This window comes from Andrographis paniculata, unplaced genomic scaffold (assembly GCF_009805555.1).
Source record: "Andrographis paniculata isolate CXL003 unplaced genomic scaffold, ASM980555v1 Contig22END, whole genome shotgun sequence".
NCBI lineage: Eukaryota > Viridiplantae > Streptophyta > Magnoliopsida > Lamiales > Acanthaceae > Andrographis > Andrographis paniculata.
In genome coordinates, this window is record NW_026137513.1 from 1829774 (window position 1) to 1854706 (window position 24933).

Sequence of the window (24933 nt, forward strand, 5' to 3'; positions counted from 1 at the left end):
TTATGAAAGCACCGAATAGTATAATTTTTTATTTCTATTGAATTAAATCTTTATAAATCAAGTGTTGAGATTTTTCCATTTAAGGCTAAGATCTCGGATTCGATCCCAATATCAAATATTTGTGAAAAAAAATATATATTTGAATATAATAATATTTTTTAATATTACGTAGGAACTAGTATAATTTTATATTAGGATATTCTCGGCTTTGGGTCAAATTTGCATGGGTTTGTTCTTAAATTTTGCTTATAGCAACGTTTTTATTTTTTTTTTTTTTTTTTTTTTTTTTCTCTCGTGATATAGGACTTGAATTTGCTCTTTTCAATATGTTACAATTTACAACTATGAATAATCCATTTTACTTCGGGTCTAATGATTCTTTTAGTCAGGACATGATAGTGTAGATATTTTATTATTATTATTTTTTTATGAGCAGTGTTGTTGGCATTTTATATATTCTAATATTGTATCTCAATAAAAAATATATAACATATATAATTTTATAGAGAATAAAATTTTATATAATAAAAAAAAATATCTATTTATTTATAATTAACTTAAAATAAATTTTATAAAAAATAAAGAGTTTTAAATATAGATAAAAATATTTGTTTATTGAAGAGAGATAAAAATAAAATAGTTTTGAGGAGTTCTACGTGTAAGATGTTAGAAATTGAATAAAATTTATTAAATATATAAAGAAGTTATTTTTTATGGGACCAAAAAAAAAAAAAAAGGTCTTCGGGACGAAAAGAGTATTATATTAAAACTTAATTTTACATTCAAAATCTCACATCATTATTTGTTTATATCACATCATACAAATATTTCAATTTAATTTTTTTATTATTAAAATCACAATCCAAAATCTAAAACCCAAAAATCTCAATTCAAATAAAATAATACTTTATTCGTCTGTCAAATTTACTTTCACTTTCCTTTTTAGTCTGTCCATTAAATTTACTTGGCAGAGTCAACAAATCAACATTTAACTATTATTCTATATTTAATACTTATTTACAAAAAATGTCACTGTCTTTATTACATTCTCTCCTCAATTTTTAATTTCTAACTTACTTTCATTAAATATCCACAACTACTTTTTTACTTTTATCATTTTTTAATAAAATATTTATTTTTCTTAATCTCCGTGAGGGACCTAAATGTTCTAATTTTTGCAGAAGGATTGAATATTATTTAATATGTATGATTCTCGATAAAAAATATACTACTACTTTTGTCCCATGCTTACAAATATTGTCATTTCTTTTTGCTTCGTTATACTTAATATTAAAAATATTTATATAAATGTCATTATATTGTATTACACAATACTGATAGAAGTATTTTTATTTATTTTTATTTATACTACGTATTAATATAATAATTAATATTTACCTATGTCCGCCTCTTAGAGTCACATTTATCTTTTGTCCTATTGTATTTAACATTAAAAATGTCTTTATATTTGTATAATTCTTTGTACAAATATCCTTATATTAATATTATAAGACACTAATAAAAATATTTTTGCAATTCTTTTTCTTAATTTGTACTATGTTTTGATATAATAATTAATATTGAAAGATTAACACGCAAAAAGTAAATGAGACCCTTAGAGCCGGACTGAGGTAATAATATTTTGTCTTATAAAAATATCATATCAAAATACTATTTGAATCAAAATTCAAATCAAATAAGTATCTATTTTCAATCAAAACTAAACAAACTTTCTATTTAAACAATATATTGACTTCACACATATTTTTTTGGTGCAACACGATGTCACCTAACTTAGTATTAATCTATGAAAATTTTAATAAGATCCGTCGCGCTAGGCTACTATGGATTGTATTTGACTTCACATATTGACATATAGATGTGTTTTTCTAGTATTTTAAGAATTTTTTACATTTTTATTAGTATTAATTATTAAAAATTACAAAAATATTATATAAGAAAATTAATATATTTTTATTATTAACGTTGTATACGTAGAACTAAAAAAAAAAAAAAATGAAAAAACAAATGCACAATGCTTTTCAATACCTAAATAGTAAAGATGATTTGTTTACATCTTGATAAGTGAATTAGAATGATCCCCACATTGTTGAATAATAATTATAATTAGTAAATAATTAAGTAGTAAAAATAAATTATTATATAATAAATATAATTATAGATTAAGATTAAGATAACTAAGTAATTTAATTAAAATTAAGAAAATTATAAATTATAAAATTTATAATATGATTAAAATGTATAATAATATTTTCAAAAAATGAAAGGATAAATTATGTGAGACGGACGAAAATATAAACAATGTGAGACGGACAAAAAATGTGTGTTCTTGTATTATAAATGTAATATTTTAAAAATGCTATTATTTTATCATAATAAATATATAGTACATTCTTCCTCTCATTTTTAATTAGCCGATATACTATATTGCTTTTCTTGTAAAAATGAATTAGAAATTTATATTATTTTAGCAAAATTGCACAATACCCACTTGTGATTTCATGAAATTATATCAAATTCCTCTTTCTTTGAAAAATGCATGAAATTCCTTCGTGGTCTCGTAACGTCTGCTCACTAGCCCCTTACCTCAACGGGCATTGATGGTATCAGAATTTTTATCTGAATTTTCCCGTTATGCCCCTCGATAATATCTTACTTCTTTTATGTAATTTACTTATTTTAAATAATAATAATAAAACACCTTTCTCTCTCCCAATAATCTTCAACAGATGATGCAACTTCACGAGGAACATGAAGGAGACTGTTTTTCGATTCTGGCTAGCGATTTCTGTCGAAACAACCATCTAGTGCCTTGCAAAAACTTTAGTGGTGAGTTTTTTTTTTTTTTTTTTTTTTTTGTTTTTAATTTTGTGAATTAGGTTGGAATGGATGGGTAGATCGATAGGCGATAGAACTAGGCCTTTTTTCGCAAATTTGGGCGTCTCGTCGCCCGTCGCTCACATATGATGATTATTTCAATTTTAGCTCTGTAGTGAGTGTGGTTTTGAGCGAAAGGTTTTTAGGGCAAGGTTGGTTTGGCTGGGACACTGACATATGAGGTTTATTCTATAGAATAATTTGTTGTTGAATTGTTGTTGAGCAAATGCAACAGGCTTCGGAGTTTAAAATAATTTGTGTAAATTTCGTTGTCTTTGTATCGTGTGTGAACACTGATTTAATAATCATGTGTATTAACAATTATTTTTCGTTTTTGCGTGTAGGTGTGGTCCCTCAACAATGGCTGGAATCACACATGTCACTATCTATCTATGGTTGGATAGTTATATCAAATGAGAGAGCCCCACAAGAGATTACCATCGTGGTCGAATTGTATGGTTTCCAGATACTGGATGTACTTGGGAGCTCTCTATGATATGTATATCCGAGCATGGGGCAAGGAAACAGTGGTCTCATTTTGTCATGCCGAGTGTGACGACCTCTAGGATTGTTTTCTTCAAGACTTTACCAGCGTAAAAGTGATGCAAATGTTGTAAACACGTTCAAAGTTTATTACGAAAGAAATGTTATAAGCATCTACGCTGAGATTTAGGGCATTCTAATGATGGTCTGTGACGAATACGAACGACTAGTACGAAGGATCAATGAACTCTGGATGCTGCAATGGCACGGGGATTGGGCAAGTAGACGTTATGAACCAGTCAATAGCAGTGTTCCAGCTCGGGATGTAAAAGCTCAGCATGGTACAATGTCTATTGAGTGTGATGAGGATAATGAAGATACATTCGTAGAGAAGATGTGTAGAGTAAGAACTGATCAGTTTAATGATGAACCAAACGAGAACATGACCCGTGGCTTCGATCCGATAGAGGAACTACTCCGTGAAAAAGGCGAGGCTGTTGACATGAACGGTTCCGACGAGTAGATCACAATTGGCGGAGCTGCAAGAATGATTCAGCCCCTCCACCGGTACAGTTCTAATTACTCTATCATCAATTGTACATTTCATCTTCATCGTCATCCCTCTACCGTTCCATTTTCAGAGTACAAGAAATAATTAACGTAGGAGTCAAGGTAGGAACCAACACCAAAACAGAAGTGCAGACAACTCTCGTGTTGAGTAGGTATGATTTTAATTTTTACTATCGGTCCAATAATTATTCTGAATTTTAATGATTTTATTTTGCGCACATACAGCTTCAATCAAGCACGCAAGACAGTCAAAATGTCCCGGAGATTGCAACTACCGGAACAGATCAGGCATGTTGCAACATGTTAAAACAAATCATGACATTGCATAGTTATAATCTTTTCTATTGTTGTTTTGCTTCCATAGGTTGCCGCAAATACGACAATGTCCAACACAATAGACGTGTCTCATAGAAGACTGTCAATTTCACCCATCCTGCGAAGTGTGTAATTTACATCTGTTCTGCGGTGGGGACGAGGCAGAGGCACCAATATGGGAAAATAAGGTGCTGTTGTAATGCCCCGATTTCGGAGTGTATAAAATAATATTATTATCGAAAATAAATATTTTATAATATTTTGGGATCAATAAATTAATATTATAAAATAAATTTTATTCCTATTTTATATATTAGTGAAAATTATAGAGCTGTTAAACGAATAAATATCGATAAAAATAAAAATAAAAATATATAATATAATAATAATAATAATAAGTTGATGATAATGATGATATTAATAATATATAAATATAAGTATATATATAAGATGATAGCGTTTAATAATAATAATATAATATAATATATATACACAGTATATAAAGAAATGAACAAAATCTTACCTTACAACCAAAGCAACGCAGAAGCAAGGAACGCGGCGGAGGAGAAACGAAGTAGAAGAAGAAAAGGAAGAAGAAAAAAAATATAGAAAAAGATTTAGTTGTTTGATTTCAATTCCGACTCCAGTATTGTATTCTTTGCTACACTTAGAGTTTTTAATTATAATTTTAATATGAATTTAGATATTGAAGATATTAAATTAGAAATTTTTCAAAAATTCATAACTGGCTATTTGACTATTTAATCGACTAATTTTTTTAGCTAATAGCCTATTCGTAGTCCTAGCGTTATATTTTCAGAATTTCGTATCGATCCGAGTCGAAATGAAAATGACAGTGTACTGCACCAGTCTGTTTATTCATATCCTTATTTTATTTAATAATCGGGCGATATAAATATTTTGAGGTATAAGAGTTTTATAACTAGAATATCGTATTCTACTAAATATAAAAGTTTGAAATCCAACGAGCTAATTATAAAAATTAGCTTTTGAATAAGGAAGTAGCTTCTATGAATAAGCATATAGCTCATCTGATTGGAGTAAATAATGAGGCAGGTGTACGTTGGAGGAGATTTGAGTGAGATTGCAAAAGCTAAAGAGTGTCGATAAGAGGTAAGAAGTAAGGAATTAAATCTAATTTTAAGAAATTAGATATGCATGTTGCATGCGATTCTAATTAAATATGTTAATGTGATATTATGTGAATCCTTTTGTCAGTGCATGTATATATTTATATATATGTGTGTGTATGCATGTGGGAGACTTCACGGTTTATGATATTTGATATACGTATTTGATCGCGTTGGTGAATTTATAAAAAAGAGGATAGGTGAACTGTCTCACCAACCATTTTCGGTAAATTCACTTAATTGACATGTTGCACATATATATCACAGTTTATCGGATATATTTTTATGGATCTATCTTTTAGTCGTCATGTGCGGTAGTGCTAGACGAGGGCATCATCTGGGGTTAGGATATTCGATCTCGATGTACTGTAATGCTTTGGCGATAGTGGACGATAGTAGTCGGACAACTGGGTGACTTAGTCGCACGGTCATTAAGGGATTAGACCCATTGTAGTTGAGACGTATTTGGTCTAATCATTCTTGTTCGGTGTTGTTCCACTCATTGGACTGATAATTGGTGAGGTCTACCGGTAGTTTAGGATCATATGCCAAACTCCAAACGTGATCCCGTTAGGGTGCGCGAGGAGGAGTAGAGTTTCCGGGTTTCCCTTGGGTGATTCCAGGTTGCACGGATTCTACTACATTACACGGGATAGGGCTAGTCAGTGGGGGTCCTATCTTCGCTATCATAGACTATGGGGCGTCTTGTAGTTAATGGCGACAATGTTCGGCTATCCATGTATTGATTGTGGGAGTCGTATGGTGGGTATATGAAAGTGACCGGATGGCCGTTATATTATCATGGGTTTATCAGGTCCTTCCTTGAGCCGATGATTTTTCGGCTATTTATTGATGATGGTCTAGTGAGCTTGTTATTACGGGACAGAGGTTATTCCGGCTGCTCACTTAGACAGATGCAGTGAACCTGTTATTATGGAGTCGAGGTTATTCCGGCTGTTGACTTCGGCGGATGTATATATATGTGCATGTGCATTGTTGTCGAGTTTGATATCTTTGTTGCATCATTTCACTATTGGCATGACATGACACGTATTTTATGATTGACGAAAATTAGACTTTATTTTAAAAGGTATGACATGACATATTTCACGTTAGTTCTTAAAATGGTTTTAATTCTAGACTTCTTTTAAGAAAAATATTTGGTTTAGGTATGCATGACACATCTGGGGCAGGGGACGCCTCGGAATATAGAAAGACGGACTGAGTGAGTGAACTTACATATGTTGTATTATATATAAATTTTTAACTGGAAAACCCTCTTATTTAGGAGTGTGTTTTGTAAATATTTATAAATCAGATTTTGTTATATAATAATGCGCTTTTACGGTTAATTTTAGCCTTAACACTGTATTGTGGGGCCCGAAGTAGGAGGTGACGACCTCATGATGCAGTGTGGCGGTAGTATTTCCATTATGAGCCAACTGGGGATGTTACAGCTCTGTCATCTAATTCCTGTTGTGGATGCATAGCATTGCAACTTATGTTTCTTCTGACTACTTTCTAAGATTGTAAAGTTCAAGTACTTTCCCTGTCCCATAAGAAGGATACCATTTTCCATTTTTGTCCGTCCTAAAACAAGGATATCATTTTCTTATTTAGTAATTGTATTACCTACTTAACATAATTAATACCCTTACAACTTCCAATATGTTACACAAATGTCATTACTTTTATATCAAACAATCTAATATGGGCATTTTTGTCTTTTTCACTATAAACCAATATAATACTAATATTAAAAAATCTACATGCAAAAAGTAAACGTTACTCTTCTTCCGGGATGGATGTAGCATTTGGTATGATATTATGACTTATATTAGTTGTTCGCAATGGGATTATATTGTTCAGAAGTAGGCGTAAGGTAGGTTCGGTCATTTTTTTGGGGGGTTTTGTATGGAATTTTTCTTATCGAAGTATCCATAATGTAGTATCTGAAGGTTCGTTTTTGTGTTTTAGGTTAATATTGTTACCAAATTTCAAGACCTACTTAGGTACTTATTCAAAAACTTTTGAATTTTCTCGTTCCAAGGATTCATGGTCCATTTGATTTTAATGTGTGTGAATGACTTCTTGTGCTTGTCATTGGTTTTACCTATTCAAAAGCGATGAAATTTTCTAGAACATCTAAATCTCAAATAAAATATAGTACGTGGTAGACATTGGCATATGATATTTGAATAATCTCAAGCATAATTCAAATGTATAATTCAAACATACCATTCAAATACAAAATTCCAAATATTTCTGAATTTGAAACTATAGCTCCAAAACTAACCACGAAATAGACCTACATGAAAGTTATTTTTACGACAAGTATCAATACTACAAACACTAAAATTTCAAACATCTTAAGTCTTTGATTCAATGACTTTATCTCTGCGAACAATTCTTTATTGCGATGTTCTATTTTATTGAACGCTTGGGTATTCATTGACGCTGAGTTAACCTCGAAATCATTCATATTGTTATAATTTCCGCTCGATTCCCCAAAGTGGTGTTTGTAAGATTCAACCATCGAAAGAAATCACATGACCCCATTCGGCAGTTGCAAAATAGTTTCCCTATTCGGCAGTTGCAAACACAAATTATATTGACATAAATCAGACTTGACTTTGCAATGAACGAATGCAAACTTAATAACCCAGGTGTGTCACAAGCTTTACCCAATCTATTTTTTTGGAATAAATGCAAACTCCAAATTGAGTTTGCAATGAACGAAGGAGAAATCCGATTTTTGAATTTTGCAAAGTTCACGCTACTTGGTTAATGAAAAATTTAACAATCCTTTTGTTTTTCCGAAATAATGATTTTAATTTCAAATATTCACATCTTGTTGTATCAATTAATCAATTTTTTGATCCCACAAAGCAAAACAAAAATTACCAAGAACTTAACTAGAAAACCAACAACTCTCATTCCAAAATGTCGATTTCATACTTCATTCTTAAAAGAATTCAAAAATTAAACCCTATCTTTAACCCTAACACAAATCGAAATAGAAATTACACACATAAGTCTGCGATCTGTACTACTACAACAACAAATTCTACTCGAAAATTAAAAGCCCATTGAACGATTTCATAAAAAAGCAACTTAGTTTCCGATCTGAAGCTATGGTCCGGAATACTTCGGTCAAATCTGCAACATAGTATTCTTTCATGGATTGTAACAAGTTTTTTTTTAAAATTATTTTAGACTTAAATAAAAGATGATAGCCATATTGGTAACTTCAGAGCTTTAGGAAGGGATATTATGAAATCTAATCGCACTTTCAGCGCGTGAACGTCAAACATTGTTAATTGGGGACGATCGAGGTTGTACACAGACTTTATGAAAATATGAGGGGATTTCATGTAGTTTTCAAATAATGAAAGAATTTGATGCAATTTCATGAAACTACCGTGGGTATTGTGCAGTTTTATCTATTTTTTTTTCATTGAACTATTATTTTATTATTTTTTTACTTTTTACTTCTCTAATTTTTTATTTTTATTTTTTTTTTCAAAAATAGTGAATTATAAAGATAAAGATTTCCCACGTCTCGACATAAAAGATAAAAATAAACTATGGCAAAGAACAAAAGTTAATGTTTGGAAAATACGTATTTCTAATGCTATGTGAAAAATGAGACTAATATATAACCATAATGAAAATGAAAATGACAAGAATGATAGATGAAAATAATCATAATGATGAATAATAATGTGTTTTTTTTAAAAAAAAGAAAACTAATATATTTATTTTTTATGTTTTTATTTAATAAGTTGAATAGTATATTTTTTCCTACAAGTATTTAATATAAGTTTATATAAATCAATAAAAAAAATTGTTTTGTAATCCTATATAAATTGATAAATTAATCTAATCAAATTTATGAAAATTCATTAATAAAATCCATCGAATTTTGCATGACTTCTAGATTTTTTAAATTCACCTAAATCTTCTTTTTAAAATTTATTAAAATTTAATAAATCCTCAAATGAATACACCCTATAATATTAAGTTAACTAATTAATCTCATTAATTTTCTTTTTAAAATTAAAAATTATAAAATTTAAAATGAAATTAAAATATGTAATTTTTTTTCAAAGGAAATAAAAGTAATATGAGACGTAGAATGAATATAATTGAAAATTATGATACTTCCTCCGGTGCGATATAAGGTTGTCGTTTACTTTTTGCACGTAAATTTTTTACTATTAATATTATAATGAGTTGAGTTAAAAAGACGAAAATACTCCTATCAGTATTGTGTAATATAAAAGTAATGTCATTTGTGTAATATAGTGTAAGTTAAAAGTGTATGTTAGGTAGGTAGTACAATTACTAAATTAGGAAATGGTAACATTTATTTTGGGACGGACGAAAATAAAAAATAACAATCTTTCAATGAGACGGAAGAAATATTATATATACGGAAGGAATGCAATATTTAAATTAATATAAACAAAGTAAAAATAATAATAATAAAAAATACTAGCAACGAATGAGTTTATTATTATTATTATTTTCTCTTTTTGATGAATGAATTAATTTCACGATATGATCGAGAGGGTATCAATTCTGTTCCCCACATGCATAATAATAATAATAGTAATAATAATAATAATAATAATAATAAATATTTATAGATGATTCAATAATGGATTATTCGATTATTCTTGACTTGGACGGCGATTCATGTTGCAGATTCCTCAACTGCCGCACCTCTAACTCAAATACTTTTAAATATATGCACACATTGGTTTATGTATGTATTTATTTCCTTTTTTTTTTTTTTTTTTTTTTCAATGTTAAGTATGAAAAATTAATATAACCAAATAATACTATTTTTATCAGATTATAAGAGTCTTATTTACTTTTTATATGTTGATTTTTTAATATTAATTATTATCAAAATGTAATTAGTATCTTATAATACTAATAAAATATATTTGTATGAAAAATTATACAAATATAATGATATTTTTAATGCTAAGTAAAATTGCGTAAAAGGTAAACGAGACCTTATTTATTGTTGAGTTTTTTGTGAGTGAATAAAAAATATATTATATATAGTGTAAGTATGTGTCAATAGGGAATATTTAGGGTGCTGATTTAGAAAAATTGAGGACCGTCACCCGCAATATATAAATAGTATGCAGTCTTATTATACACAACACATGCTATATAGTAAGGAGATGTGTTGTTGGTTTATAATTATAAGCGTGCTGTATAACATTATGTGGTGGGCTGAAATCAACTATTATTTGTGTTGTATAAGACTATAGCTTGTGCTGATAGTTTATGTGTTGTATTTGTATTATATAAATGCATACGATGTGTTGCTTGCAGTAACACCTTGTACTGTCTAATAGCACAGAGTATGCTGCAATGTATTGTCAGCATGGAGCCATATAAATAATACTCTCTCCGTCGTCCAATTGTGTACTTATTTGATCGGATACGAATTTAAAAAAAAAATTACTTTTTAGGTTAAAGAAAAAATAGAAAAAAATTACTAAAAAAGAAAATAAAAATAAATTTAGATGACAAATAAAAAATTAATTTGGATAAAAAAGAAGTATGTTTTTTATCATAAAAAATTGTACTACTCCCTCCGTCCCATTGGAAGGGGGACATTTATTTTTTGCACGTATATTTTTTAATATCAGTATTATATTAGATTGTAGTAAAAAAGACAAAAATACCCTTATTAGTATGGTGTAATATAAAAGTAATGACATTTGTGTAATATATTGTAAGTTGAAAAAATATATATTATGTTAGGTAGATAATACAATTACTAAATTAGAAAATGATAATCTTATTTTGAGAGGATCAAAAATAAAAAGTGGTAATCTTTCAATAGGACAGAGCAATTATAAAAATATATTAATTGAACAAAATGCAATTTAATTATAATAATAATAATAATAATAATAATAAGTCTCTAACAAAATTGTGGAGTGAACTTGTAATAATTACAATTTATTTGTTTAAACTGTAATTACCTCTAAACTGTAATTGCCTCTGATTATTATAACTATTCTGCATACTATTATTTGTACTTAGAGAGTAGTGGAGATTCCACATTACTAATAATAATAATAATAATAATAATAATAATAAAAAAAAAAAGGAGAGAGAACAAAAATAGAATAAGTTGAAATTATAGTATGTGATGTGTAATTCAAAGATTGGAAGGGAGTCGAAGTTATGTTGGAAAGGACTTGGTGATGCAATAGTTTATTACTCTCTTCGTCCCATGTATTATGGGCTGTAAATACGAGAATTTAGTTAAAGTGTGATTAGTAAATAATTGAGAGGTGTATTAGTAAAAATAATTATCGTATAATAAAAATAATTGTGGATTAAGATTAAGATAACTAAATAGTTTAATTAAGATTAAAAAAATTTAAAATTTAAAATAAGATTAAAGTATATAATTATATTTTTAAAAAAAGAATGGACAAATTATATAGGACGGACGAAAATAAAAAATAAGGACAAATTATGTGGGACGAATGTAGTACATTAATTATGTTTGAGGAGAGCAGTAGGTCCGGTCCGGTCCGTATTTAAATAGAGTACAATGAACAATTAATTCATTATTGGTCTATCCAAAATTTGTCCAATTATGTTGGCCCAGCTTCAGTTACTTGGAGACGTGCTGCTATGTTCATTCCTCTTTCCCTTTTATATTTATTTTATTTTTATTTTTATTTTTAATTTAATATTATATTTTAAAATTGTACTATGTTTGTCCTATCTTAAAGGTTTTGAGATAGTATTTCTTTAACCACCAAACCTCGTATTTTTATTATTTGACTATGTGCTTTTCAAATTTTTTTTTTCAAAGTCATCAAAAGAAATACACTATAATATTTATTTATTTACTAGATTAAAAAAATAATATTATATTCTTTTCATCTAAAGCCGTCAAAAAGAATTGACCGGATGGATTAGTCCACAATTCACATAATCCGCAAATAATCAAATTATTTGCGAGTCAATTCACAGTGGGACAAACTAAAATTTAAGCAGTCCAACCCAACCCATCACGGTGGCGAGCCAAACAGGCAATTTCACGGACATTAAAAAATATTAAAAATATATTTATTTTTATATATTTAATATAAAATAATTTTATTTTAAAATTTAAATAATAAATATTTCAATAACTATGTAACATAAATTGATTCAAACTTTTAAATATCATTAGTCCTTATTTTTTTTAAAAAAAATTGTTTATCGAAAATATTTAAAAAATAAATACGTATTATTCTTACATATTTGTCAATAAATTTTAGAAGAAAAGAAATTAAAAGACAATAAAAAATAAATAAAAAAAACAAAAAAAAAAAATTAAAATAAAAAAACGACATCGATAAAATAATTATAAAAGAGAGTAATATTACATACAATATATATATATTGGTTAACTAGTTTAGTATAATATGAAAGTTTTTAATTAATTAATTATTTAATTTAATTTAATTTAATATAATAAGTAAACTTAATAAATTTTCACTCATTGACACTATTTATTTTAAAGAAACATTATATAAAATATATATTTTCTCTCACAAAATATAGAATCAAATACGACTTTTTAATTTCTTTCAAACTTTCAAAATTTTTTAAAAAATCTCCAAAAAAAAACTCTTGTTTAAACAGAGGTTTTACACTTTCGTTCAAAATGATGAATATTAGTATTGAACAATTATGATGATTTTTGTTGTAATAATATGTAAATTGTAAGAATTTTCTAAAATTATTTAGTAAGTACAATTACTAAAAATAAAATAAATATATTGATTTTGGACAGACTAAAATGATAAAATAGGTAAATTCATTTAAAATATTAAAGATATGATATAATTATAATTTTATTTATTTGGCCCACTAGCTATTCCGCCCCACTGCAGGCTAACCCGCTTCCAACCCACATGGATTAGCTCAAATACGGACCTAAAAAAATTTAAACTCAACCTTATTTAAAAGTGGAATATAGCAGGCCAATCAATTCATTTTGATAGTTTTTCATCCCCTTCATAGAATTATATTTATTTTTGACATGAATATTAAAAAATATTAAATTTAATATAATTGGTGATATTTTATGTTAAATAATAATTTTATCTTTATGGCTTTTCTTGTAGTCTTTTAAGTCATTTTTTATTTATGTTAAAAATATAATTAAAAAATTGAGACATGATTAAAATTTTACATCCAATCAATAAGTGTATATGGATGTTATGTATCACTCACAAAAATTTGGTTTTGATAGCGATCATCTCAATAAAAAAACTTAGAAACCATTCTTAAAAATAATTTATTTTACTCAAATTCATTCTATTATTCAAAAATAAGTTATTAGCTACTAAAATTATTTTTAATTACAAAAATAATTACAATTACATATCTGATTTAAGTGTTTATATTGGATGAAAATATTTTAAATTTCAATAAAAGGATAGGGTGGAAATCTTTTAAATTTCAATAAAAGCATATTTTACAATAGTTTTTAATATTTTAAATTATAATCAACATTATTCACTTCATACAATTTCTAATAAAATATACTATTTTTTCTTACAAAATATCACATTAAAATACTTTTTAAACATAAATTCAAATTAATTTTAAACCAGTGCAAAACAACCAATATATTATGTACAAGTATTTCAGATTTTAATAGAACATATTATTTGAAGTTTCTCAACATATAATATATATATATATAAAATCCATAAATTGACATATAATGAAATTTACAAAAATAGAAAATGTATAAAATTTTTATGAGCATGCACACAATAGGAGCTTTGCCGTTATAATTAAATTGTAGAAAAAAATTCAAATAATATACAATACATGGAATAACATTATTGCAACAAATGTAGATAGGTAAACCCACGTTATCTATATTGTGTGAAAGTATTTTAAATTTCAATAGAAACGTATTGTTTATATTTTCTAGCATCAAATATATAAAAAAAAATTCATAGATTGACATAAAATAAAATTCACAAAATCACATTATGCATATAATTTCTATTATGATTATGCACATCACAGGGGTTCTTCGGTTAGAATTAAGATGCCAAAAAATAAAAAATAAAAAAAGACTCGTATCAAATACTACCCTCATCCGGTTCTAAGAGTCTCATTTACTTTTTGCGTATTAATCTTTGAATATTAATTATTACATCAATACGTAGTACAAATTAAGAAAAAAATGCAAAAAAATATTTTAATTAGTGTCTTATAATACTAATAGAGAGACATTTGTACAAAAAATTATACAAATATAAGAATATTTTAAATATTAAATACAATGACATAAAAGGTAAATGTGACCTTTAAAGACGGACGGAGAAAGTACAATATATAGAATATTGTTGTAGCAAAGATCAACTGACGAAACAAACCATCCTAACTTCGGTGTTAAAGACAATTAACTTACAAATAGAATTACCCAAACAATTATTATTATTATTATTATTATTATTATTATTATTGTTGTTGTTGTTGTATCTTTCGACACCAGTGTGCCTAATGGGGATTGAACCCCAACCCACAAAAATGTGAAAGTTGTAGCTCAATCTACAATCCTTTCATATAATTACTTTAAAGTTAATTGAAGGGGAAGTTCAGCGAGGACGACACCACGTCAACCATCTGCGTTCTATTAAAACTCGCTAGTAAAGAATCGATCGCAACAAATGTGATAGATCAATTTGGGTTCGCGATTAGGGAGGAAAGAATAGAGAGAATCTCAACCATGGGTGAAAATTGGGTTTGAGAATATATATATATATATTTTTTTGGGAGGAAGGGGTGGGATTATGATACTTTTTCTATTTTAAATTTTGTTTAGTCTTGGTAAATTAATTTTAGGTGATTTAATTTAGATTTTTTAGTTAAATGTGTGTTTTAATATTTCTTAAAATATAGTTAGGTTTAATAATTTAATTTATTTGTTATTTTAATTGATATGTAAAATAATGTAATGATATATTAATAAAATATAATGGAAAATGTATTTGTAATATATACTAGATTAAATATTTATTAAATAAGAAATATAACTCTTATTGATGGACATAATAAAAGTGTAAAATCTTTTTACGTGGATGGGGGAGACATGTGTATTAATATGTTGAATTATACAAAATGAAAATGTTTAAAACACTCTGATTTTAAAGAGATACTCCCTCCGTCCCACGTAATTTGGGCGTGTTACTGTATATACGAGAATTTAAGTAAAGTATGATTAGTATATAATTAAGAAGTGTATTAACAAAAATAATTATTGTATAATAAAAATAATTATAGATTAAGATTAAGATATCTAAATAGTTTAATTAAGATTAAGATAACTAAATGTTTAATTAAGATTAAAAAAATGATAAAATATAAAATTTTAAATGCGATTAAAATGTATAATTTTATTTCTAAAAAAGGAAAAGGCAAGTTATGTGGGACAAATGAAAATAGAAAATAGAGACAAATTATATGGACGGAGGGAGTAATATGTTAAGTTTGTGTTTTTTGATAGATGTAATTTTTATACTATAGGAGAAATTATCTCAATGATATAAAAAATAATATTTTATATTAAATTATTCGATTGGAAAAATTATCTCAATGATATAAAAAATAATATAGAATAAATAAATAATTTAATATAAAATATTATTTTTTATTGAATAAAATAACATATTTATTATATGTAGGCGGTTATCGTATTTACACCATTTCCAGTCTAACACCGTGTAGACTTACCAATATCCGTTAGATCATCATCAAATATTATCAAATGGTTAGATTTTACTAGGGTTATGATGGTAAAGTGACATTAACATAATCTCATAAGACAGTTATGGATAATTTCATAACTGCAACACATTATTCTAATTCATAATTCTTGCTACGATTAAGGTTATGCAATTATGGAATTATGCATGATCCAATTGACTTTTTATTTTAAACTCAAGATTTCCCATTTTCCAAGTTGCACTATCTCTAAAACGAACTGAGCTAATAGAGAAAGTATGATGTTCTAACTATTATATTGTATTTCGTTGGTTTAAATAAGTAAGAAGATTTTATTAATATTTTTTAGTTACAGAAATTACCATATTTTACATTCTTTCCTTTTTCGATATGTACTTTGATTAATCTACCTCTCATCTTTTTTGGTATGTGCTTGTCATTTTCTCAATATTACTATTGTTGTTCTTATTAAAATAAATGGTGAAGAAAGTGAACATATCCAAGTCGTAGGAATGTACATGCAATTCTCATGTGTTTCGAGAAAAATCAACAACACTAATAAACAAATCTCTAGTCCGGTCAACCAATCGAGGAGTCGGCCATCCAAAACAGTTGTTTCAATGGCCACTTAATTTCAGTGGAGCCGGTGCTGCAGTTAATTACATTTTTTGGATACACAAAAGTTGTTTTTTATGTTACCAAATGAAGATGAATAGTACAATTCAGAAAAAGACATTGCCTATGTTTACGGCATCCCATATGGTGCTAATTGCTTTCCAATTTTAATTACTAAGTTCGATGAGTGTTATCTATATGCCAACAAGTCGCTAGGGAGTACATGCTTATAAACGGAAAGACAAAGTATATAAATGATAGTGATCAAAAGACACTTCTATAGGGAGAAGACGGCCGGAGAAACTTTGACTACTGGAGGGTTTATGTGCTTTATGCTATATGTACTTTGCTAGCACCGTCATCGCGCTCTAGAGTTCATTATACATACCTAGAATTTTTGAAGAAGAAAGGGAATGCAGATCGCTTCAATTGAGCAGGGTTAATTAGGGACAATCTTATTAGTGGCTTGAAGCAAGTTCGCGATAAGATTTAGAAGGGCGACATGTTAAGTGCTCACCCCACCGACGACATGCATTGTTTCATAGTGTCCTCCTTTTTATTTTTATATTTTCTCCACACTATCCAGATTGTGCACGCCACTAACCAGTTTTGCATTGCATTTAACATATATTTTTTTGACTTCATACATCATAAGAATGTGGCTAAAAGATTCTATACTTGTTGTATCGATAGAAACCTTATCCTAGACACCCTTTTTGAACACCTTACTAAGAAAAAGTGTGTTAAAGCCTCAGTGGTGGCCGTGCCTGAATTGAAGTGTACTAAGGTGTGGAATTCTTTATGCATATGTTTTTGCTTTATTTGGCCGTGAATAGCTTACTACAAAAATGATATCCTTCCTTATTGTATTGAAACTTTTAGGGTCTTTTTTTTTTCTTTTACATTTTTATCCTTACATCAAAGCCCATATTGTGTGCATAATCACAATGGAAGTTACACGCATCCTCAAATTTATGGAATATCATGCCTATCATATCCACCTTATCTACAGAGATTCAAAGAAAAAATCATACGCAGTAGATTATCATGAATCGAAGTATTGCTACTTCTATTTAATTGTGTTCTAAATTTAGTTTACTACTTATTTTTAATCAAAATAAGTCAGCATAACATGTAAACTAGATGTAAAATTCATTAATCTAGTTTAAATATGTACATATGTTATTTCTATGCCTTCCAAAAATGCAATGACAAACAAAGAAAACTTTCATTGTGTTTATATTGTATTTTATTGTGTTATTAACTTTTACGCATGAACAAATTGCTGTGAATAATCTTCTGATCTTTGAATTCAATATCTCAAAACTATTGCTGATAATGCTAAGAAAAATGAATAGAACAATGTGAATTAGGTGCTATCGAGATGACAATCAGGTTCTTAAAATAAATTTAAGCCAATACACGAAATATCATTTCGAGTAAGTACCTGCCCTTTCAATGCCTGATTCGACAAGATTTTCAGTCCGCTCTTCACCTTTACAATGTTGTCACAAGAAGTTGTTGTCGATTGTGCATCCATGGTCGCCCAACGACTCAATTTTTGAACACGTCTTCGACTTTCCGACTATGACTTTGGTAAAAGAGTCACTGACGTCGATTACTGTGACTAAAAATGTAGGAAAAAAATAAAAGAAAGAAGAATATTTCAATATGATGATCACGCAAGAAATAGAAAGTCAAATTTCAATCCGTAATTTAGCACTTTTTAAATCCATTGTAAATTTACGAACATAACCCTTTCTATAATCTCATATGTACGGTTAAATATAATCCAATGGATTAGTACTTATAAGCAAGCTACTGATTAGTCCTAATTATAGCCTAACTCAAGTAATATTATACTCCCTCTGTCCCACGAAATTAGTCTTATTTTTTTTTAGCCGTCCCACAAAATTAGTCCCATTTCTTTTTTAAGTAATAATTAATAAATAATTTAACAAATTAAAATAATTTAAACTTATTTATATAATTAAAAAAAGTATTGCTTATTAAATAAAATGGGAAGATAAATCACAACCACTCTATTTATTAAAAATCTAATCACACGAATTTATGTCTCTACACATTAACCAAAATCATCTTCCTTCTTTCTCTATTACTTTCTTCTGCACGTTCTCGTTCTTCCACGGATCAGGGTATTCTCTTCTTTAGATTTTTTTTTGTTTTATTTAGACCCATCATCGAGTCAGGATTTTCTATCTTCGGCGGATTGGAATCATTCACCGAGATGTAAAAATTGATTTTGCAGGTAAGCATCAATCTCAGAGGCAAACATCGATCTCAGAGGTAAGCATCGATTTGTTCGAGCTATTGTCGAATCCAGTGATTCTTCTACTGCAGAGTTAAGGATCGATTCTTTTGTTCAATTTTTTTTTTTTTACCTTTTTGTTGTTGGTAAATTTAGCATTTTAGTATAAAGATTTATTTTCATTCCTAATTTTACCCTAAATTACCGAGATTTTTCATTTTGGTGATTATTTTTGAATCGGTGCTCTACAAGTAGCTCATGTCATCTTCGAAGAAGAAATTAATCTCTATCAAAAAGGTTAGCTTACTAAGTTCATACGACAAGACTGAGAGCATGTTGGCTTGTTATGGCATAATTTCGGATTCATTGAGCTCTGATTCTCCAAAATTAGAACCAATTTCTTCTTCCGTTATTGAGCATACCGCATGTTCTAAGAGTCAAAATTATGGATGACTTCCTCTGCCTGTAGTGGAGAAGTCTAGTGGGATGAAAACTAACAATTTGAAAATAGATCTAAATTGGGTTGATGATTCTGAAGTTGAAATGAGATTTGTTGTACATAGCTTACAAATGGTGTATTTACCTAGTTTATTTAAGGACTTCGACAATAAATACCGGTTAGATTTTTACTAATTGTCTATTTATTCTTAGAACATTAATACTTTTATTAATTATGTTTCATAGAATGCAAAATATTATCGTGAATTGTAAGTAGAGCTGACAATGAGTCGATTTGTGTCAGATTCGTGTCGGGTTGAATACTTTAAACGGGTTAAAAACCCTAACCCGACCCGTTTATGATCGTGTCGGGTTCGTGTTGACCCGTTTATTATCGTGTCGGGTTCAGGTTGACTCGTGTTGACCCGTATACATAATTAAGTCAAATTTCTTGATTCAAATTAAATAATTTTTTGTTATGTTGTCGTGTTATGTTAGTTTTTATTAGTTTGAGCGTAAATTAGGTTGAATTATTTAAAATTGAACTTAGTTTAAATTAATTTATGAGAAAATTATTAAATTATGATTATTTTACATATATAATAAATATATTAATTAATATTAATATATTATAATCGGGTTGTCGTGTCGGGTTCGAGTTGAGAGCCTCAACCCTAACCCGACCCGTTCATTATCGTGTCGGGTTCATGTCAACCCATATACATAATCGGGTTGAAATATTTGATCCAAACTCAATTATTTCGTGTCGGGTCAATTTTTGTTAGCTCTAATTGTAGGTAGGAAGATATGATTACAAGTGTTGTTCAATTTCAATTTCAAAATCAATCTTTTTCTTAAATATTTGTCATTGTATTCTAACAATCCTTCTATGTAGGAGCGGAATGGATGTACCCTTGATATTTGATTGGTTTCAGTCGAAAGAACTAATTACAAACATGACAATAAATGGTACAATAGTAGATCACTTTACCATAGTAGTTGCAAATTTGAGTCCTGACGTCCCTGATGCTCTGTTGTTTGAATTTTTCTCGGTATTTCCATCTTGCACGTACGTCCTTCAACTCATTTATTCTTTGTTTATTTTGTTTTCAATATGTGGCAACCTTGTGATATAATTGTGATACTACTTTTATTTTAATACATAGTTCTCAAAAGGGTGATGTGGGATCAAAGATCGTGTAATTCATTTAAGTTTGCTTATCCAAAAAGTATTGTTCATATACTCTATTTTTGTTTATTATATGTTTCGATTTTTATATGACTCATAAAAAATGTATTCATTTTAATATTAATATAGGAACCACAGGCAGCACTAAAGGAATTCAATGGTGAGACTATTTTGTAAACTTTTTCTAATTTTTAAACATATCGTAGAAATATTGTAATCTCTATCAATAATGTAGGAAAATGGTTGCATAAGCAACATATATGTTGTAAATGAGCATCCACTATATTAGGACAGGTTAGTAAGATTCACTTTAAATTTTTATTTATATAAAATGATCGTGTAAAAACATGTTATACAAAATGAAGGCAGTAGCAATCTGACTCTATTTGAATACTTTGAATTGCACGAAACTCAAATCATTAACATTAAGATCAGGTGAATTTGGAGGTTGGTTAATCAACTGAATATTGAAGCTATCACTGGTAGCTTCTTGCCTAAAATCAACATCATCATTGCGAATGTGTGATTTCACATTGTCTTGTTGAATGTAAATTGTTCGGTGTAAACAAGACGACCACTTTTCCTTTATTGTTGGAATTACATTAAATATTTATTTAAAATAATAAATAAACATCAAACATAAAGTTTCAAGATGTACACGTAAGGTTTAAAGATGAAAATATGATTGAGCTATTAAATTTGTAACCTAGTTGATTAGGCAACTTTTAACTACATCTCTAGTAACATAGTCATTTGTCTTAGTCTCTAAAGTGCCAGCTGGCCTATTTCTTCTTGGTCTCTTCGCTGGAACTCTATATGTAAATGGGAAGATAGGTATAACTGTACCATCAACATCAAAGATAGGCCGACTAACTGCACACATAAACATCACTTTCATGACAAATTTCTTTCTTTGGCATAATCGATCTGGATCGGCCTCACCTGGTGTTAAATAGAATCTTTTTGTACTCTGAGTAAGATAAAACCACTTCTTGTCAATATTATCTGTATTCTTCATCATTTTAAATTCCAATACCTTACGTCTTGCTTCCCAAACAATCGATTCAAGAGCAAATGAAAACTGCAATTACTTATTGGGAGCTGTGAGAGTAGGCCTTGTTGCACTAGTATGTGGTCTAATCGCATTATATTTAATCCATTGCCTCTTGTGTTCGACCGATCTGGGTTTCTAAAAAACCTAACCCACCTCGAACACGGCCGTGTTCCAATAATACACGCCCGTGTTTGCTTTACAATGAATTAACTTTTAATGAACTCAACATGGCCGTGTATCAAACACACACGGCCGTGTACGGAAACACGACCACGAACATGGCCGTGTATAACCCCCCTGGACTATTTTGTTTCCACAACATGCCCGTGTGCACAAGTACACGGGCGTGTTTTTTGTACACGAGGAAATGTGTAAAACACGGCTAACACAACCGTGTTTTGACAGAACACGGTCGTGTTCAGTTGCACGGTGAAATACATGGGCATGTCTAACACCTCAACTATTCCGTAAAACCAACACGGCCGTTTTTTCTATAACACGGCCGAGTACTACTACACGGCCACTGACATGGCCGTGTCTGACCCCTGGGTTCTATTCTGTTATTCGAACACAATCGTGTTGCCTATAATAGGGCCGTGTTCGACTAAACGGCCACTGAAATGGCCGTGTCTGACCCCTGCGTTCTATTATGTTTCCGAAACACGGCTGTGTTGGTAACGATACGGCCGTGTTTGACTAAACGGCCACTGACATGGCTGTGTCTGAGCCTTGTGTTCTACTCTGGTTTCGGAACATGGCCATGTGGTTGTCTAACACGGCCGTGTTCTATGTACTCTGAGTAATACTTTGCGATTCAACACGCCAGTGTATTTTTAAGACACGGCCATATTTGTGGTTTTTGCAATCGTAATGCATGCGTACACGGCCGTGTTGTGAGTTACACGCCCGTGTTTAACCCTAAATTTTTGCTAGAACCATTGTTAAAATTAACGCATCCAAACACAACATCTACACAAAAACAATACCAACTAATAAATCAAAATTCATCCATACGTCAAACCCACAACAAACATAAGTCAAATTCATACACAATAACAAAAGACAAATAATATAAGACTAATTCAAATATAGTAACATAAGTCAAATTCACAGAGAGTAACACAAATCAACTCCACAAACATGCCCCAAATTCATATTTTTTCTTAATGTGTCTCACTCGATGTTCCGTCTTCAGTTGTTGCACCCCTTCCAAACGTTCTTTTTTTCACCTATTTCATACAAACGGTAAGAGTTTATTGTAATCGAAAAATTAATATGTGTACCAATATATCACACACCACATAAGTTGTGTACCGTTGACTTTGGAATGGAAGGTTGTATTGTAGGAGTCTCGGCTTGTTGAATTTGTGGAGTTGAGATACTTTGACTTTGCGTCGGAATATCGCATCTCTGCGACAACTCATCAGCAAGTTGCATTCCGTCCGCCGTGGAATTTGATTCGATCAAAGTTGCTCTTCTCTTTTGGAAACCGTTCAAAGTATGTCCAACAAGCCCACAAGATTTGCAAGTTCTTCTGACTTTTTGTCTTGGTAAAATACTCTCACTAACCTTTTTTCCCCGTGATTGACCTTTCTCTATTACTTCATTGAGGTCACGTCTCCTTGCCTTTTTAGGTCTTCTAATAGCTCGTTTAACATTTGGGGGAGGTGGTAGAGGCAATTCAGTTTTTTGCCACATTTTTTGACCATCTATTGTGCCAATAGAATATGAATACACTTTATTGAATGTCTCAACGCTGTATATTTCGTCAACAAAATCCTTTGAATTTAACTGTTGTCCACATATAGCACTCATCGCATGGCGACATGAGATACCACATAACTCCCATTTTCTACATCTGTAGGATTTTTTTAAATGTCAACAACAAATCGATTCCCATCCGAATAATAAATCTCGTAACATCAATCATTGACTTTAACGGGTGCACAAAAAGAAGCTACTTGAATTTTTTTTCCATAATTTTTACTATCTTGGGGCAAAAGCGCATATCCCCCTATTTTCTATGCGTCATCTCCCTTCGTTTATGAAGCAGTGTTAATAAATATCTTATAATCCACTCCAACATCGGCAGTATCGATATTTCTTTTGCATCTAATATTATACTATTGAATGATTCACATAAATTGCTCAAGATCTAATCGAATTGCTCAAGCCACCGTCTCAGTGGTCAAGATCACATTTTGCTACATTTTCGAAATATAATATATACTATTGAATGATTCACATAAATTGCTCAAGATCATATTATATTTAAAAAATGTAGCAAAATGTGATCTTGACCACTGAGACGGTGGCTTGTCGGCAAGCCAATCAATGCATTTCGGATCCAACTCTTGAATCACCTTCATCACCTCCTCAAAGTCGGGGACAGTACTTGCGTCAAGCAGCCATCCAAATCAATCTTTTATATGCAAGACCCTTAAATCCAATTGTTTTCATATTTCCATACAAATGTCGAACACAAAATCTTTTTTCGCATTGAGGAAAAATCTTTCCATGGCTGGAACAAAACTTTTTTGTTTGTCAGATATAAAGGTATAACCCTCGTGCTCTATGTTCAAATCCTCCCTTAAAAGAGTGAAAAATCATTCTCAAGCTTCGCGCGTCTCACTCCCGACAACAACATATGTCAAAAGAAACAATTCATTGTTGGGATTAATTCCAATAGCAGTCAAAAGAATGTCTTGGCAAGGACCTTTTAGGTGACAACTATCCACCCCAATGATAGGTCGACATCCAGACTGAAACCCACGCACAAGCAATTTCAAACATATGTAATACTTGCTAAATCTGCGTTGTCCATTCAAAAACTCGTCTTCCAATTGCATCAAAATAGTTGACCCAGGATTAGACTGTCGTAAAACTTCAGCATAATCCCACAACTTTCCATACTGCTCTTCAGCATCACCTTCAATTGCCTTCAGTGCCTATTTTCGCGCTCTGTATGCTTGTTGTTGGGATATATTGCATATAATGTCTTATGTGATGTCTTTCCTAAACCTTTTTATACATCGTTTAGGATATGATCGAAACAATGACTCATATTTCCTTGCAAGCCATGTCGACTTCACATTCTTCACATTCAAGTCACACATACAATCATGATTGCAATTATATGTCCTTAGTTGAAAAGATGTTTGATCAT

General features: G+C 29.6%; 2 long non-coding RNA genes across 2 annotated transcripts; both read left to right on the forward strand.

Annotated features, from left to right (window-relative positions):
- The first annotated feature begins 2457 nt into the window (after nucleotides 1–2457).
- LOC127245579 (uncharacterized) lies at nucleotides 2458–4525 on the forward strand. The gene is made up of 4 exons (XR_007837452.1): nucleotides 2458–2850; nucleotides 3243–3948; nucleotides 4023–4103; nucleotides 4316–4525. It is a non-coding gene; the product is annotated as an uncharacterized LOC127245579 (long non-coding RNA).
- A 14354-nt stretch (nucleotides 4526–18879) lies between these two features.
- LOC127245610 (uncharacterized) lies at nucleotides 18880–20745 on the forward strand. Its single transcript, XR_007837457.1, has 3 exons — nucleotides 18880–18973; nucleotides 19087–19124; nucleotides 20420–20745. It is a non-coding gene; the product is annotated as an uncharacterized LOC127245610 (long non-coding RNA).
- The last annotated feature ends 4188 nt before the right edge of the window (nucleotides 20746–24933 follow it).